Source organism: Dermacentor albipictus, chromosome 2 (assembly GCF_038994185.2).
Source record: "Dermacentor albipictus isolate Rhodes 1998 colony chromosome 2, USDA_Dalb.pri_finalv2, whole genome shotgun sequence".
In the NCBI taxonomy this organism is placed as follows: domain Eukaryota; kingdom Metazoa; phylum Arthropoda; class Arachnida; order Ixodida; family Ixodidae; genus Dermacentor; species Dermacentor albipictus.
The window spans coordinates 66,611,514-66,629,420 of NC_091822.1; the positions used below are offsets into that span (position 1 = coordinate 66,611,514).

Sequence of the window (17,907 nt, forward strand, 5' to 3'; positions counted from 1 at the left end):
CACGACGGTGCGCGCGTGTGTGTGTGTGCGTGTGTGCATGTCAGTGCCTTTGCCTGTGCTGGCCCAAGCGCGGTTAAAAAATCCGTTGAGCTTTCTCCTGTGTACCGAGCGGGGGCCGCAAGTGTGGAGAGCGTTCGCCCTCTCTCCTTCTCCTGAGCGAGGGCGTTCCAGGCTATATAAAACACGCCCCCGCCAACGAGCTTCAACGTTTGAGCAAGCTAGACTGCGTGTCGCTCTGCGTGATCGAAGAAGCTTGAAAATATGTCGTCTCGCATCTGCGCCTGGGCCCCTGCCTGTTCCTGAAGCTCCAGACCGCCAGGTCCACGCTACCTCAACGTTCCTGGGTGAGCCGTCCTTAACAGAGGGTTCTGCTGTAACGGATCCCGGGGCTACAAAAGACGAGCCGCGTCTCTCGCTGCACTCGTTGTCATGGCCGCCACGAGAATTGACCCCAATATTGTCACCATCTGTCAAATTATCAGCGATGCAGCTGCGGAGGAAGAGTTCGTACGATCGCTTCGGCTTGCTCCGGCTTCAAGCGCTGTCCGCCCACCGCGCCCCAACTCCAGACCAGGTCGAGTGGCGTCGTCAGAGTACTGGGGCACCTGCAAGGACCTGGCGTTCAACCCGGACCAACCAACCTGCGAAGGCGAAGTCGTCACATTGTATAGGAAGACTCAGAATGGACGCCGGGCTGCCTTCCGGTGCAACAGGTGCCGAAAGCAGCTGTCGCAGTTACACGGTACCGCTGCACTGCACGGGCAGAGAGGTGAGGGAAGTTACTTCGCCAACACGGACCGCCTCAGCCGCCCGAACGTCCACGTCTCCAGGCGGCAAGTGATTTGGCTCACGTACTGCGTGAGCAAAAACATAGGCACGTGGCTCATGAAGGAGATGACCGGCGACTTGCTTCATCTGTCGGACCATGTCATCGCCGACTGGAGGAACTACGCTCGTGAGGTCGTGCGGGACGAGCTGCTGGCGCGACCCCCACTCGGTGGCCCCGGGAGGATTGTGCAAATTGATGAATGCCTCCTTCGCGGCAAGCGAAAATACAATCGAGGCCGCCTGATGACGGGCGACAACGTTCCGCCGAGCCGCCAAAATTACGGTGGCATTGCAGATCGTGGACCGTGGGTATTCGGCATGATCTGCGTGACCACCGGGGAGCTCCGACTATTCAAGGTCGACCGACGAGACGCGGCGACGCTAGGCCCCATTATTGCAGCCAACGTGGAACCGGGAACCACCATCCACAGTGATGAATGGGCCGCATACAACTGCATCCCGAACTTAGTGGGGGCTAACGGAGCAAGACTGAATTTGCAATGGGAGGCTGTTAACCACAGCATGAACTTTGTAGACCCAATCACGGGCGCTCACACCCAAAAAATCGAAAGCTACTGGCAGAAGGTGAAGCGCCACCTCGTCTCTTCCGGCTACAGGGTGACTCCACAGCTCCTCGAGTCGCACCTGATATGGCTATGGTGGGCATCGATTAATGGGCACATGCGCTGCAAGGACTCGTTTCTGCGTCTATTAGAAGCGATCGCACGGCGCTACCCAGTGTGACAAAGTAACGGAAAATAAAGCGCACTTTTTCTGACCCTTTGCTTTTGTATGAATGTTTCCCGGCATTGCTGCGCGCCTCCATACACGGTAGGCCCGCGGCGCTGCACTTCCGCAGTAAGCGACGCTCACTTCGCCTTTTGAAAGCCAAGTGCAAAAAGCAGGCGATCGTGCAAAAGCCTAGTGCAGAAACCAGGCTCACATCAATCTGCGCTCAAAAAAGCGATCGCATAACAGCCTAGTGCAGAAACCAGGCGCACACCAATCTGCGCTCGGAAAAGCGCGCGCAAGCACGTAGCGAGCCGCGCCAATCCAATCCAGAAGCCAAAGAAGAGGGGGGAAGTAATGTGTGACACTAAGTTCAGAACTACCGGCGCATGAACTGCTCATATAAAAGGTACGTACGTAGCCACGTTCAGCGTCGCGTTTTTTATGGTGCGTCATTGTGGTAGTAATTTTCGCGTAATTTATTTAAAGGACAGCGCAAGGTGTGTTGGATGCGAGTGTAGTATATGTACTCCAGGCGTAGCCTATGGGCACCGAATGTGAAAAAGAAAAAAAAAAAATGAATGTTTCATTGTTCACGTGTCCTCAACTAGAGTTGTAGAGAATTAAGTACTGCTACGCGTCAGTATTCGGCGCAGGCAGGGAAATAATACTTTGGTTTGACTAATTGGTTCTTTCTGTTACCAAAGATGGGCGCAGACTTATACCGGTGTCACACGGCCACTTTCGAGCACGATTGAGCGCTTTCTGGATCGAAATTTTCGACCGCGATTGGCTCCCGTCCACCGATTGTGCAACGAGGCCAAACGCGTCTAGAAATTCGATTCCAGTCAGGATCGATCGCGGCCAAAAGTGTGCAGTGTGACAACCGTATTAAATGTCGCTTGTGTACTTTCACTCAATTGTTATTATTTATTTTTTTTGTCGGAGGTCCCGTGGTAGGTAATGGCGCAGGCAGCTTGCAATGCTTGTGGTTTCATGACTAGAACTAATGCAAAACAAAAGAACCACGACCGTCCCGGCTATGTACTTATCAATTGCCTTAAGTTGTGCTCGTTTGTTATAGAAGCTGTCGTGCTGTTGCGGATGAATGCGTGGTTGCGCTATTTGTTTATAAATTTATCTTTTTGTATAAGTAAGCACACCGAGCCTAATCAATTTTTTTCTCGTCCTTGTACTCGTTTCTTGGTTTCACGCAGGCGTGCTTATTATTACTACTATTTGTTTTCTTGTTGTGTGACTGAACCCTGCCTAAGGCGTCCTGTCAGTTGTCAACAGTATTTCTGAAATGAATTGCACTTAGCGTCCTACGGTTATTGTACGCTTCACTACCTTATTTTAATGTCTAGTTATGAAGTGTATGGTTATTGTAACTATTCTTGGCCTTTAAATATGTATTTATTAAGCTGGTAAATGCTTAATTGTATTTGCAGCTTTGAGAGGTTCTTTTATTGAGTCGTCAATCTCGAATGGTATTAATGGTGGGTTGTTTTCTTGTGCCCATGCAGTTGCAGTCAGCATGAAGCAATTGCATGGGAACCGACTGGCTGTCTTGGGCCTACACATTGCTGAAAAGACAGTGAAGACGTCTGACCCGACAGGTATACTTTTTTCACCACAATTGGCCTACATATTTTTTTCACCGGAGGATGAAGACCTCCCCCAGTGAGCTCCAATTACCCCTGTCTTGCGCTAGCTGATTCGAAGTGAAGCCTGCAAAATTTTTTGACTTCATCGTAGTCTACTTCTCTACCGTCCTTGACTACCCTTCTCTTCTCTTGGCATCCATTCTGTATCTCGAATGTGCCATCGGTTATCTGCCCTATGCATTACATGGTTGAAGAAGGCACTTGGGCAAGTTGGTGCTCATTGCAGACTTGAGACATCAATAACTAGCGTGAAAAATACAACATCAAGAAGCACATAAGAAAGAAGTCTAGACATCAACTGAAATTTTTGCTACACAGAAACAGAATGTCGACGGACAGAAACAACACAGGAGCTATCGGAACAAATTTATGAACAGGTTAATTTCACTTACGAACATTCTTGGTAAGAGCCAGAGACGGGTGCTTACACACCTATTCCCCACTTTTTTGATGCAAAGTGGTTCGTATATTTCCCTATGTACCTGCTTCTGGAGCTGCCTGAGCACACGATTGCTTTGAAACTGCTCGGTGCATGAGCACGTATGGCGATGATTGGCCATGTGGCCACCAGCCACCAAGGCACTCAAAGCTGCCCTAGGTGTCCTCAAGCCAAACAGGTCGGTGTTTAAACGACCGCTTGGGGGAACAAAGATAGGGCAACTGTCATGGCTGGTGGCCATCTGGCCAATCATTGCTGTAAGTGCTCATGCACTGAGCAGTTTCACAGCACTCATCCGCCCAGGCGGCTCTAGGTGCAGGTCGACATGAAAATATTCGAAGCACTTTGCATCGAAAAGCGGGTGATAAGTGTGTAAGCACCCCTTCCCTTGCTCTCGCCAAAAAAGAGTGTTCGTATCTCGAAATGAACCTGCCCATCGATTGGCTCCAATACCTCCTGTGTCAGGCAGGGAAAAGGAAAGATAAATGTTGCTTCCATGCGTTGAGGTCGCATCCCCTGAATCCTATGTTTCTGTGTAGCCAAAATTTCAGTTGAAGCCTAGAGTTCTGTCCTGTGTGCTTCTAGCTGTCGTCCGTTGTCTTTTTCGCGCTAGTTAATGATGTCTCACGTCTGCACTACATGGCCTGACCAGCTCCCTTTTTTTACTCTTTATGTCAGCTAGGATATCAGCTCCTTCATCTACTTTCTGAACCACGCTGCTGTTTTCCTGTTTCTGCTGCCATCAGGATAGGAGTGGACATGACAAATGAAACTGAATGTCATTTAGACAGAGGAGCAGTGAGGCTTCCTGTGCTTTACCTTTTGCTGTTGTACATAATAGTTGAAATTGCACCAACACATCTTTTCCACCTTGTGATTTCCCCATAGCTGTGGCAAATAAATATATAGGCTTTAAGAAACTAGAAATGCAGTTTGCCTAAGAAAGAGAATACTCTTGCACCTAAAGGTAAAGTGTATGATGCTCTGACTCCTTTGATGCATGTGCCTTGAGAGGTGTTGACGTTGTTCTTCATTTCTTTCTCAGTAAGCTTTACTTGATGGGTCTGACTTTGTATAAAGAAATAAGTTCTAAAGAAACCATAATACCTAACAGGCAGAATTGTCGAGGTTGAAAGTCAAGTTTTCTTTCATGACATATTTTTTTCAGGCTGTACTAGTTGATCCATGATGTTCGACAGACAGCGCAGACTTGTACAAGGGACGTCAAAAGTGGCGAGAAATGGAACAAGTGCTACCGCCTCTTTCTCCATCCTTTGTCGAGTTCACATTGTCTAACGTCATCGACCAATACCAACTAGCCCGTTTGCGTACCTGTACTAGTTGAGCCATTTATACTATGGTACTCTAAACCAAATGTGATAAATTCAAAATTGGTGCCTTTTCTATCTTTGTACAAATACCTGCTTCATAAAATAGTTTAAAGTGTTATGGTTGATGTCATGTTTCGACGCCACCATAACCTCATAAAATATCTTCATGGATGCAAAAGGTGCCTCTTGTGCAAGTTCCGTTCTAGCCTGACACGGAAAACAAACCTGGCAGAAGGTAGAGCACATGCTCTTTTGTAAACAAAACGCATGATTGCATTTTCTTGGCAGTTATCGCAATGTTTTGTGATGTTTATCTGCATGAGCATTAATTATCTCAGCTGCTAAAGACACATCACTAGACACTGTGAGCAGAAAAAAGTGATTGTGCAGTACTGTTGAAGTCATGCAACATTATGTTTAAGCAAACTGGCAGGGATGCTAGCTGTTAAAAAGAAAAAGCTGACTTCTAGAAAAATTTGCACTCCTAAATGTGGAATTGAAATTTGCTATGCTTATAAGCTACAAGAGATTTCCAGGATGATCAGACTAGTTACACTGGCCATTTGCTGATTCAATAAGGTTCACTGAAGCTTGTTTTTAAATTCACACTGTTTTTATGCAGGGTGATGATTTTCAGTCTTGTGGAATTTTTAAATATAGTCCTGTTGCATATAGCATAATTCTAGTCCTTGAGCAGGAATATTCAAACACGCAGATATATCTAACACAAGAAATCGAAACATATTAAACTAATTAAAAAAATTTATTATCTTTCGAATGAATTACATTATAGCTAATATAACCGAAAAGAAAGGGGCTTAACCAAGAAACCCGATGTTTATTAATCATATCCTAAGAAGCCAGCAAACACTGACACCAAGGACAAGTTAGGGTAAATTACTTGTGATTAACAAATGAAATAAAGAAATGATAAATTAATGGAAATGAAAGTGGATGAAAAAACAGCTTGCTGCAGGTGGGGAACGAACCCACGTCTTTGCATTACGCGTTAGATCCTTTACCAATTGAGCTACTGCGGGCGCCGTTTCCCCATCACTTTCTTGGGTATTTATGCTTCCTAGTAGAACGCTGGGAGTGTTTGCCAGCGCCACCACATATCTGGGGCACATATTGTAATTTACGAATCATAGCCAGTGAGATTACAAGGTGTATCTACTTGGAATTGATTTCCAGAATGGCGTCAGTTTGGAGATATGCACCATCAAACTTGCCGGAAAAATGCACTGTTGTTCCACTTACTTTTTTAACAAAATGTACTTTTATGCACTGAGGCACAAAAGTGGGTTGTGCAATGATGCACAACCCACTACTTTACCAGTAGTACAGAAAACATTTTGGCTCTTTATCATTAATGCACTGATGTTTAAGCTATAGAATGTCACTTGCCCCATCTTCCTATCTCTTCACGTTCCAAAGTAATCGAGCAATGCATGGCATCCAGTGGTGATGTCCGGTTGAAACAGTGGGCAGTAATTGAATTTCTCACTGCGGATGGTTCTGCGCCCTTCAACATTCATTGCCATCTGAAAGCAGTTTACGGGGATGACTGTGTTGAAATCAGCACTGTGCGTAGGTGGGCAAGTACTGAGAAACATCAAAATCCAGCCGCATCAAATGTCCAGGATCAGCACCAAACTGGACAGCCCACAATGGCTTCTTATGAGGATCATCAACATCAGGCAGACGAGTTGAATCGGGTCAATCGTAGGATCAAGCAACACCAGATTGCAGCAGCACTCGCTATTTCCATTGGTTCAGTGAACCACATAATTAAAAACCTCCTGGGTTACAAGAATTGAACTTGTTGGCTATGCTTCGACTTTTTCATGTCAGTCGTCAGTTACCGTGACACCCAACAAGCGCAAGTCTTCTTGTAACGCAGGTCTTTAATGATGTGGTTCACTGAGGCAATGGAAATGGCGAGTGTTGCAATCTGGTGTTGCTTGATCCTGCGATTGCACCGAGTCAACTCATCTGCTGATGTTCATGACTCTCATCAGAAGCCATTGTGGGCCATCCATTTCGGTGCTGATCCGGGAGATTTGATGTGGTAGGATTTTGGTCTTTCACAGTCCTTGCCCACCTCTGCACAGTGCTGACGTCAACACAGGCATTCCTGTAAACTGCAGTCAAATGGCCATGAATGTTGATATGCGCACAACCTTCCACAGTCAGAAATTCAATTACAGCCTGTTGTTTCAACTGGAGGTTACCACTGGATGCCATGAATTGCTCGATTACTCTGGAACGAAAAGAGATAGGAAGGCGAGGCAAGTGACATTCGATAGCTTAAGCATAAGTGCATCAATGATAAAAAGTTCAAAATGTTTGCTGTAATATTGGCAAAGTAGTGGGCTTGGAGGCAATAATTTCTGAATTGCCCTCATATAGTTGTGTAGCCTGTCTCTCCTACATTCATCATGTGGCAGATTAAATGCCTTATTCTTTCGAAATAACGATTTCCTGGAAGTAAGCACTATCTGTGCTTGTTTTCTTTAACCTGCTCTTCATGTGATCTTGAAATATTAAAGTGAATGATGCAGGGAAGCGCTGCTAGTCATGTTTCGTGTACTTTTCCTGACATTAAATTCCAACAAATCATTTTGCAGGTAGAAAAGAAGCAGATGGCTACAGTGATCAATGAAGAAATGGCTTCATCTATGATGGCTCGCCTTAGGACATTGGAATGGAGCTACAAAAAGGCATCATCATCCTCGCCTTTGCCCTGGAACTTTGGTTTGAATGAGACTGTTCTTCAATGTAGAACGGCCGCAAGACTTGTCACCACAAGGCATAGTGCAAGCTCAAAATATTGTACAGGAGGCTAGAATAAATGACCCTCCATGCAGTCACTCTGTATATGTGATAAATGGGACCATTTCACGCAGAACACTCACAAGTGATAATGTGTTTTCTGTCAAAGTTGCTATGCAGTGCGTTTGTAAGCACATTACCTATTGTATGCACACCATACATAACATTTCTGTGTGCTAGCCTAACTGTAGACTTACAAACAAACAATGAAGTGCATATGTACCCGCTTCCACATGCCGTACTTCAAGGGCTATTATTTTGCTCATTACACCCGATAGGTGAAGGGGTAATATATTCCTGATCACACCCTTACACCCCATGGGTCGAAGGGTAATATGTTGTTCAAAACACCCTCAACGGATGGGGTGTTATTGGAATATAGAATAACCATCATAAGGGTGTAATTCCCTATAAAACCCAGCTTTTTCAAGGGTGCTAGGGGGTTAGTTATAGACACCGAAAAAACCCTTAGGGGTGTAAATTATTTTACAGTGTATTTGGTCTATTTCCTCTTCCGATAACTGCGCCCTCTTTGCTTCTCTATGTTCCCGTGGTGCCAACCGTCGTTGTTCGATGGGCTCTCTAATTTCCTTATTACACCAACTTCGTGGCTTTCTCTTTCCTCTTCAGCGGTTTACTCCTTTTACTTCTTTTATTTTTGTACTAATGAGTAGTTCTAACTGATCATTATCCCACCTTTCCATGGGATGTTTCTTTATTGCTTCCTCTATGCCAGCCGCTATTTGCGCTATTTGCGCGTCATTTAATTTTGCGTAGTCTTTTTGACTTCCCTGCATTTCTCTTTTGAGCAGGGCTCCCAACTGTCGACTAATACGCGTATGATCACTTCCGAGGCTGTACTTCCCCTCTTCGTCTATTTCCATTATTGCGAGCTTGCTATACAACCACTGCGCCATTAAGCAGTAGTCACTGGTCGTTTGTCTGTTACGGGACTTCCACGTGATTCGTCCGTCGCACTTAGTTTCTCTATTTATTATAACTAGGTTGTGTCGCTCACAGAAGGCTAGCATCAACTTCCCATTACAATCTGTGTGGCCTCGACGTGGCCTCGACGTGGCCATTCATGTCACCCAGCAGACAAACATCGGCACCTTCTCCAAACTGCTTTATATCGTCATCGAGAGACTTCTCTAGATCCTTGTTCTCTTGCCTGCATTTGTCCCCTGTCCCTAAATAAACTACTTCTAGCCATGTCTTTTTACCAGCATTTGTACATGATACCCAGACAAGTTGAGTAGAGAAATGGCCGCCACTGTGTGTGCGGTTGCGCGGTCGAATCGTGACATTTTGTGCATGTTTAGCGCTTGCGTGTGCGGTTGTATCGTCCCGTTTTGTGCACATGTAACACTTATGCATGCGTGTGCGGTTCGATCGTGACATTTTGTTCCCGCGTAGCGCTCATATGTGTATGTGCGGTTCTATGGCGAGATTTAGTGCACATGTAGTGCTTGGGTGTGCGTGTACGGCGGTGTCGTGACACTTTGTGCATCTGCAGCGTAGTGTGTGCCAGTAAACGTGCGTGCCAACAATGCCCGGAAAATGCCAATTTCAGCGGTCGTGGCCGAACAACGACAACTACCGAGAGTGGCTTGTGCTGGACATGTCAAATCTGCACAAGGTAAAATGCAAAGTTTGCTGTAAGTGTTTCGACATCACTGCCATGGGGGAGTCAGCACCAAAAAGTGCAAAACATAGCACATGCAAGCCGCCGGTAGTAGCTGCATGATGAGCTTCCTGACGATATCTGAATGTCAAGCGAATGAACCACAGCCAGCGCCATCGCAGTCGTCAAACTTGGTGGATGCGTTCAAGAAGCACGAACTTGTGATGGACACAGAAATTCTGTGGACATTGAAGGTTATAACATCGCACTATTCATATCATTCGTCCTCACAGGTGAATGACTTGTTTGAGAGGATGTTTTCAGACGGTGAGGTGGCACAATCTTTCACGTGCGGAGGGCAGAGGTGCTCGTATATCGCGTGTCATGGTTTGAGGCCATTTTCTTTCCTCTCCACGGCGGGAGATAGAGAACAGCGACTACTATGTTGTCTTGTTCGACAAGTCTCTGAATGAGAATTGCCAGGAAAAGCAAATGTATGTTCATCTAAGGTACTGGGATGCATCACAGTCGGTCACCATACGCTATTTTACATCTGTGTTTTTGGGCGATACCAGGGCTGAAGACCTGCAAGAAAAACTACTTGATGCCTTTAGAGCCACTTCCGTTACATAATATAGTGCAACTATCGATGGACGGATCCAATGTGAATTTCAAGGCATTCAAAGGCCTGCACGAGCACCTACAGAAGAACTATCAGGTGAGGTGCTTAGACTTGGGCAGTGTTAGGAATGGCCTGCCGAGGTGCCGATATGGAAAGTTTTGCCAGCCAGCTGCGACAGCGGCGTCGACTTTTCTAGGAACCGACCGTTCTTCTCCAGCCTCTTGGCATCACGATGTCTACTGTGTAAGGAGTACAATACACCGCGTCAGCGACTCTTCGACGCGGAAAGGCCGAGATGAATTCGATGAACCAGGCTTTGTTACTGAACCCGCCACCGCCTACCTGGTCTGCCGTGAGCGGGGGAGTTCCGGAGGGAGGCATTAGGCGGCACTTCCCCACGCGCCTTTCAAGACGTAAGCCCTGAGTTCAGCGAAGCCCGTCTCACCTTGGTGGGGGCAGTGAAACCAGTGCGGAAGTGTGTGTGTAAGCCCTCCCGCTCAAAGGCGGCTCGGCTACGATGACTGGTCGAACGTTTTTCCCTCATCTAGGGAGCACGGAGTGTTTATAAGCAGCTGTTTGTGGCTGCTAGGGTGTGCTCGTCATCGTGCTCGTGAGCTCTGTGCTGCGTGTTTGGAGCTTCGTGCTCGTATGCTGTATGCTTCGTCGTGCGTGCTCCATTTGGGAGCCACGCTCGACTGTCGAATGTGCCTCTTGTTCTAATGTAAATATCTGTAAATAAACCATGTATGCCTAGTTCCTCCTAAGTTCCTCCCTACGACCTACAACCCTTACAACTGGTGGCAGCGGCGAGATCGACGTCTAAAACCCTTACAGCAGCTGTAGCTTGCACATTATACATAATGCCTACAAGGCAGGTCTTACAGCAAGCAACTAGAGCTTGGACATTTTGCTCTCAAGTATGAATAGGTTGTTTCTTGGTGCACCTGCCCGAAGAGAAGACTTTGTAGCTGTCACCGGACAAACTCTGTTTCCTCTCAAGTTCTGTGCACATCGGTGGATTGAGAACGCCCTAGTGATAGAGCGGGTTCTGCTTCTCTGGCCTGACATCAAGGCGTATGTGGAAATGGCAAGAAGCAAGGAAGGGAGCCTTCCCAAGTGTGCTTCTTTTCAGAATGTTTGTGATTTCTGCTGTGACCCACTAGCGGGAGCAAAGCTAAAGCTTGCACTTACTATTGCGATGACCCTCCAGCCATTTTTGACACACTTTCAGATAGATAAGCTAGCTATGTTCTTTTTGGCAAAGGACCTTGAGAATATTGTCAGAAAATTGCTAACAAAGTTTCTAAAGTCTTCTGTTCTCTGTTCATCAGTGGGATTCACTGGCCTCCTGAAGATTGACTTTGGAGATTTAAACAACCCTGTGCCACTCGAGTAGATGTTGGTCACAGCCGAGCAGCTTCTTAAAAGCCACAAAGTAAGTGTGAAAGCTGCATTTGCATTTCGCATGCAGTGCAAGCAGTTTCTTCTAAGTGTCACAAAAAAGGTCCTGGAGAAGAGCACCCTGCGATGTCCCATTGTGAGAGGCCTCTCTTCACTAGACCTCAGGCAGATGTCATCGAAGCCGGATGATTGTTTGGAAGGCTTAAAGAAAGTTCTGGATGCACTCATTTCAGCAGAGAGAATCCATGAGCATTCAAGGGATATTGTGCTTGCACAGTTCATTGAGCTGCTACAGGAGCGCAAACATGAGTTGCAGCTATTTGAAAGGAGCTCGCATACACTTAACAAGTTTTTCGTGAATTTTTAAAGGTTGCAAGGCTCAGCTTATGCTGAGCTTTGGAGGGTTGTAAAACGGCTGCTTACACTTAGTTATGGCCAAGCAAGTGTAGAGAGAGGATTCACCGTGAATCGCCAGGTTTCAGTAGAGAACATGAAAGAAGTGTCTCACATTTCACAGCACACTATCTGTGATGCTCTACATGTAGCAGGTGGCATTTTCAATATGCCATCACAAAGGAATTGAGAGCATCTGTGGCTTCTACGAGGAACCATTACCGTGCCTTTTTGGAAACACCGAAAAAGCAGCAGCGTGAAGATGCGAAACAGAGGAACAAAAGCTGCATTGATGAAGAGGTTGAAACTATCAGAAGGAAGAAAAAGAAACTAGAAGCCACTGTTGCAGAATTGACAGCTTCAGCAGACTCATATGCAGAAAAAGCGGAGGCAACCAGTGACCTGACTTGCATCATGAAGTCAAACAGCCTAAGGAAGACTGCCAAGAGCAAGCAGCAGGATATCTTGGACATTGACGAAAAAATTCAGGAGAAGCAAAATGAGGCCACCTAAGGGCTTAGTGAGTGTTTGCTTGGTTGATCTTCTTCAGCGAGTAAATGTTTGCATCTTGTAACACACTGAAAGTGGTCATCCGTGTAACTCTATCAGACAATGATGAGAAGTGGTCGAAAAAGGGAATATCGCTGGAGCCATCGTTTTGTCTGAAGAAAAGTTTCCTTGTTAAAACGTTGGCTCCAGCGACAATCCCCCTTTTCAGTGAATCCTCATCATTTCAAGCCTCTGTCTACCCCTGAGCATCTGTTTTATATGGATTTCTAACAGGGAATGTGGTCCTTGAAAATCCACACACACGGCCTTGAAAGTCCTTGAAAACCCTTGAATTTTTGTCATATACATCAGCATGCACACTGGATAAGCAACTTCCATGACTGTACCTCGCAGCACTCAATGTGCGCGCTTTGAAACGCGGTACTTATGTTCGCGATCGTGTATCAACACGCAAAAAAAAAAACACGGGACTTTAGACAAGCAGCGGCAAGGTGCTTGACATCGCGGAATTGCACCTGTGTTTACAATCTAACGAGAAGTTAGTGCTTCGGCATTCTTCCAGCAGCAAGTTCCCAGTGACACTTTAGCGCGTTTTTCCCCCGTCATTGGAACGTGGAGATACATGAAAAAAAAAACATATGTACCAGCTAAGATTTCCAACGTGCGTGAAGGTGCACACATCGCTCTCGCTGTTGGCACACTCAACATCGTTTTCCGTATCGGCTGTCGGTTAGAACATGTACGGCGAAAATACAAGCTGTCCGACACAGCGAGAACGTTCCATAATGCTTACAACTCAGCTGTGAAGCCAGACCAAAACAGCGTGCTACGCTCTGAAACGGCGGCGCCGACCGGTGATCCCCGTGAATGACGTCACAGCGGTCCCGACCAACCACGGGCAACAGCGGCGTTCGCGCGATGCCCTGAGGCGCTGGTGCGCGTTTTCTTGCAAAAAAACAGCCGCTTGCGTTTGTTTCCGCTTTCTTTAAACGAGATATTCGTGTTAAGTGGACTCAAAACTGTAGAATGCCGCAGGTAACTCATTTTTGTTTTTCGAAAAGTGTTTCAGCTTCCCTTTAAACGATATGTATGGTGGCGGGTACACCGTCCTGGCTAAACTGTAGTGCTGAGTTATTTCCTGGCAACTGACCATGCGATCTCTCTCTCTGATCCTAGCATGAGACGCCCGGGTGTTCGGTCGCGTGCGCGAAGTTGAGCTGCGATCACCGGCTCATCCTCGCACGCTTTCAGTCGCACACACGGCGCACGGCGACATTATCGCCCTTGGACTTTATACGGAACCTCACGGCGACGCCGACGGCGATGGAAATAATGCGCTTGGAGTCTTCACATAGTTGCAATAAAAAGCAAGGATGATTTTTTTTGTTCTCAAAGGTAGTTCGGTTAGACGGCCCCAACAAACACGGGATGACGTAAGAGACGAAAGGTCAAACTCCTTTCGGACTACCCGGTGACAGCCTCCTCTGCACTGCAGGCGCGCAAGGCGGTTCCTTCGGGCAACCCGCACCGCAAAGAACCGCATCTGCTTAGTGAGGCCGACCGAGCGTCATCTGCTACAGCACGTCGAGGCTAGGCCCGAAGGAATCCTAGCTGCCCAAGCAAGGGAGACGTAATAAAGAAAAGCACATGCTTATGTGGGTGCTATTCTGAAAGAAAACTTGGCCTCGGCGGTTGTTTTGTTGGACTTGCCAGCACGCAACCGACACTGCCCACTTTCAGAAGTGAGGGGAGCAAATGGCCTACTCTTCCTCCCCCTACACGCACACACACTTCTGACATTGGGGGGGGGGGGGGCAAGTGCTCCCCTTCTCTGTAGATACGCATATGCATGCGTCTCAAAGAGCCACAGCAGTTTGCGATCGGCAACGAAACTTGGTCGTGCGAGCACGCACCCTTTGCATCGTCGCCTTTGTGTCGGCGTTGAAAGTCAAGCCACCACTGACCTCGGACCACGACGACAATAGAAATAATTAAAGAGCGAAAGAGCCATAGAAAGCTATTGGCCTAGAAAATAAGTTACTGGCTGACAAGGCACCTCGCGTTACGTTCAGAACCAATTTCCGAATATAAGCCGATATAATTTTGCCCTAAAACAGCGTGAAGCTGGGATTAGTTGGTTCACTGTCTAGAAGCGTGGCCACTGGAGTGGAAAACGGGGACACAAAAGCACGAAGTGGTCACTTTGTGCTTCTTTGACCATGTCTTCAGAGATGGAGTGAGACTGTTAAGAGGAAGTGGCGCATTTTCTGCGGTCCTTTAAGGAGCACTTCGTGCCTTGGGGAAGGGGACATAAAGAGGAAAAAAAAAGAGGGAAGTTCGTCGCAGTCGCAGGAGCTGTGGCTGACAGCGCCAGGCAGGTGGCGTACTTACAGATTTGGCAGCCGCCTCGTGTCCAAAGTGCGCGCCTGAAGGCAGAGCTGTGGTGCCGGCCAGGGGTACAGAAATTTCGACGCCGAGACTGCTGGCAAGTTGAGGCGTCGAAACGACGTGATGTAGAAGCTCTCTCCTTGGAGTAAGCGGGGCAGAAGCAGAGCAGGTGCTCAATCGTCTCTGCACACCGCACGTTTAGTAGGCCGCCGATGCAGTCTGCTGTCTGAGTAATTATGCATCCTTTCACCTTTTCAGTACTGGCAGCGCTGAACCACCAGACGACTGAGCTTTGCAGAAAAGCTAGCTTCTCGGTTTCAGATTAAGAGGAAGCTTTGGCTCGGGTGCTCCTATCTAAATCCATGTAGAAGGAGAATTCGTTTTTCTGGGCAACCACTGCACCAAATTTGGCGAGGGTTGTTGCATTTAAAAGGAATCCTTAAAATCTAGTGACTGTTGGTATCGAATTTTTAATTTAGGTCGTCAATTTTTTAGTAAAAATTGACAAAAATCGAAAATTTTTAGAGAACGAGACTATCAAGTTCAAAACTGTGTAACTCAGCAGTGAAAAATGATATGACAATTATGTGAATTGCATCTAATAGTATATCTAACGCGGACAAAAATCATATGTTACACATGAATCTAAAAAAATAGTAATATGGAAATACACCTTTTGCAGAACCCTTGCACTCAACGTAACGAATTCACGTAAAATATAAACTGACACGTTGAGTTTGTCCGCTTCGAATGATCTAACGGATGCCGTTTATGGAACCGCGATATCTCTTCTTGACGCAGAGATATTAATTTGTAAACTTCGTTCTTCTATCTTTTTCGAACTTTCAAATTTTTGAAATTTTTAAAAACAATTTTGAGGCCCTAAGTCGAAATTCCGCTTCCAACAGTCACTACAATTAATATTTTTCTCTCAAATGCAACAATTTTAATTAAGATCGGCCCAGGGGTTATCTCAAAAAAGTGTTTCTGTATTTTACATGTATTTGAATAGGCCGCGTCGAAGTTGGGCCCGAGCTGAAGCTTCCTCTTAATAATAGATACGCCATAGATCACGCTTGGACAACGATGCGAAATAGTTACGATGCCCAGAAGGGGAACGAAGTCAAAGGCGACGGAATGTTGCGGAGGAATATTGCGACGGAATTTTCAAGTGAAGTGTGCGTTGACTTGCACCACGACAGGCGTGATTAGGGACCTCTGGGAGGGCTTCTGCCTTTCAGTGGAATTGATATACAGGGTGTTTCAGCTAGCTTTAGCTAGACTGGAAAAATATGCCGATGCACTCTAAGACGACGCGACCAAATGCATGTTGCTCACTTTTGTATGCAGTTCGTCACGCTCCTTTTTGTATTTTGCTTAATTCGATAATTAATTAGTCACGATTAATTAACCAACTTCTGAAGCAACGAAGCTACGAAAAAAATTCAAATTAAAAAGTTGCAGAGTGCCCAATCAACAAAAATTAGAGAACGAGTTGTTCAGGTTTATTTCTGGCCATGGAGAGTGCGCTTAAAGAAAAATGAAACTTTACTCGAGTCGTGCCTTAATTAGTACAGTAATTTATAAATTATTGATTTGCTGATCTATCCACATCTTATATCTCTCCAAGGTATCAAAATCGCTACTGTAGGCTATGTGGCAAGTTTCTCGTGCTTAAATAATAATTTTGAGGTATCAAAGCAGCGCAGCGTGTGTGAGACTTTGGGGATTACAGGGTTACAATAACTGGAGGACGCTTAAGCTTCGCCTTTAAGAGCGGAACGCTTTAGCGTTCAAAGACCCCTTAGTGCTTTAAAGCACCTTGAACTTCGTAAAGTAGTGACACTTTCCTCCTCCGCCTTCACTCCTTCTCGTTTCTCCTCTCTTTCACGCTCCCTCCTCGACCGTGGCGCCGCCTACGATGCTCGAGCGCAGCAGACGACCTTTCGCAGAGTGAATGCACGCATAGCAAGGCAGTGCTCTTTAGGCGTTCACGTTGGCTTTCCAGCTCCGTAACTTCGTATACAGCATAGAATTTCTAGTCGGATGGTTATACAAATTCAGTAACGGCAGCTTTTGTTTCATTTTTTGATAACTATTTCTTTAAAAAAAGTATCTGAAGGAGTGTTAACGCTGTGCGTCGACGACTGCGAATGTATCGCGTGCCCTACAATTAGGTACGCAACATTTGTCAAGGGCGTGTCGCAAGATCTTGTTGCGAATGGTTGTAAATAACACGTTTACGATCGAATGACAACATCTTGACTTCCAGCAAGCCCTCAGCCTAGAGAATCCGCGCCGCCCTTACCATGTGAATTCACGGCGCGTATCAGCTATGACGTACAAAGGCTGACGGAGATCACTGCTCTGAAGGTTCGAAAGTATATTACAAACTACAGTGCCGCCAACGTGCGTGCTTGCCAATCTAAGCGCGCGCAAACGCTGAGGTGGGCGCTGGTGCTATTATGTTTCTCGTGTCTCAACATCGACAGAAATGCCGCGGCCGATCATCGAGTCGGAACTCTGCATACACAAGAAAATAAAATGGGTTTTCAGCATTCGTGCGCGAAACGGGAGCGTGATAACAATGCTCGACTCAATCTCAAACAAGGGCACTGTGGGCTTCAGTAATTTTTTCCAGGTTAATGACTTATCGCGAATAACACTTCATCGTGCGTTGGTTCGTCCGTTTACTAAGTGACGTACTTGTCGCGAACCGGGTTGCACTGAGGTACATGCATTGAGGACGGTTGCGCTCCCACCGAAGTAACATTTGCGAGACGTGACTTTATTAGTGAAATCATGATCGCGCAAAGAATCCCCTCGACATGACGCGGCCGAAATTGCGACAAGTGAAATGACGTTCTATATATAGATCAAAATGATATGAAACGGCATTCGAGTTGCAAGTTAACAGTTTATTTTCAGCATAGATGCATTACATATTTGCCTTTGCAGTCACAAGTCCGTGTGCACCATTTATTGTCTCATTGTGTCAAGAAACGCACCAGCCTAAGAGTCCTACAGCAAACGCGTCTCAATTAGGCATAGTGGCTGTAGAAACTAATAGTGGAATGAACGAGCAAGCGAGCGACTCTACGAGTGCGCGAACTAAACGAACGAGCAAACGACTAAACGAA

At 46.4% G+C, this 17,907-nt stretch overlaps 2 long non-coding RNA genes across 2 annotated transcripts in view; both read left to right on the forward strand.

Annotated features, from left to right (window-relative positions):
- LOC135903207 (uncharacterized) overlaps positions 1 to 17,907 on the forward strand; it is a 60,060-nt gene that overhangs the window by 32,316 nt on the left and 9,837 nt on the right. The window lies entirely within an intron of this gene.
- LOC135903209 (uncharacterized) lies at positions 853 to 7,849 on the forward strand. The gene is made up of 3 exons (XR_010564752.2): positions 853 to 1,966; positions 3,084 to 3,176; positions 7,625 to 7,849. It is a non-coding gene; the product is annotated as an uncharacterized lncRNA (long non-coding RNA).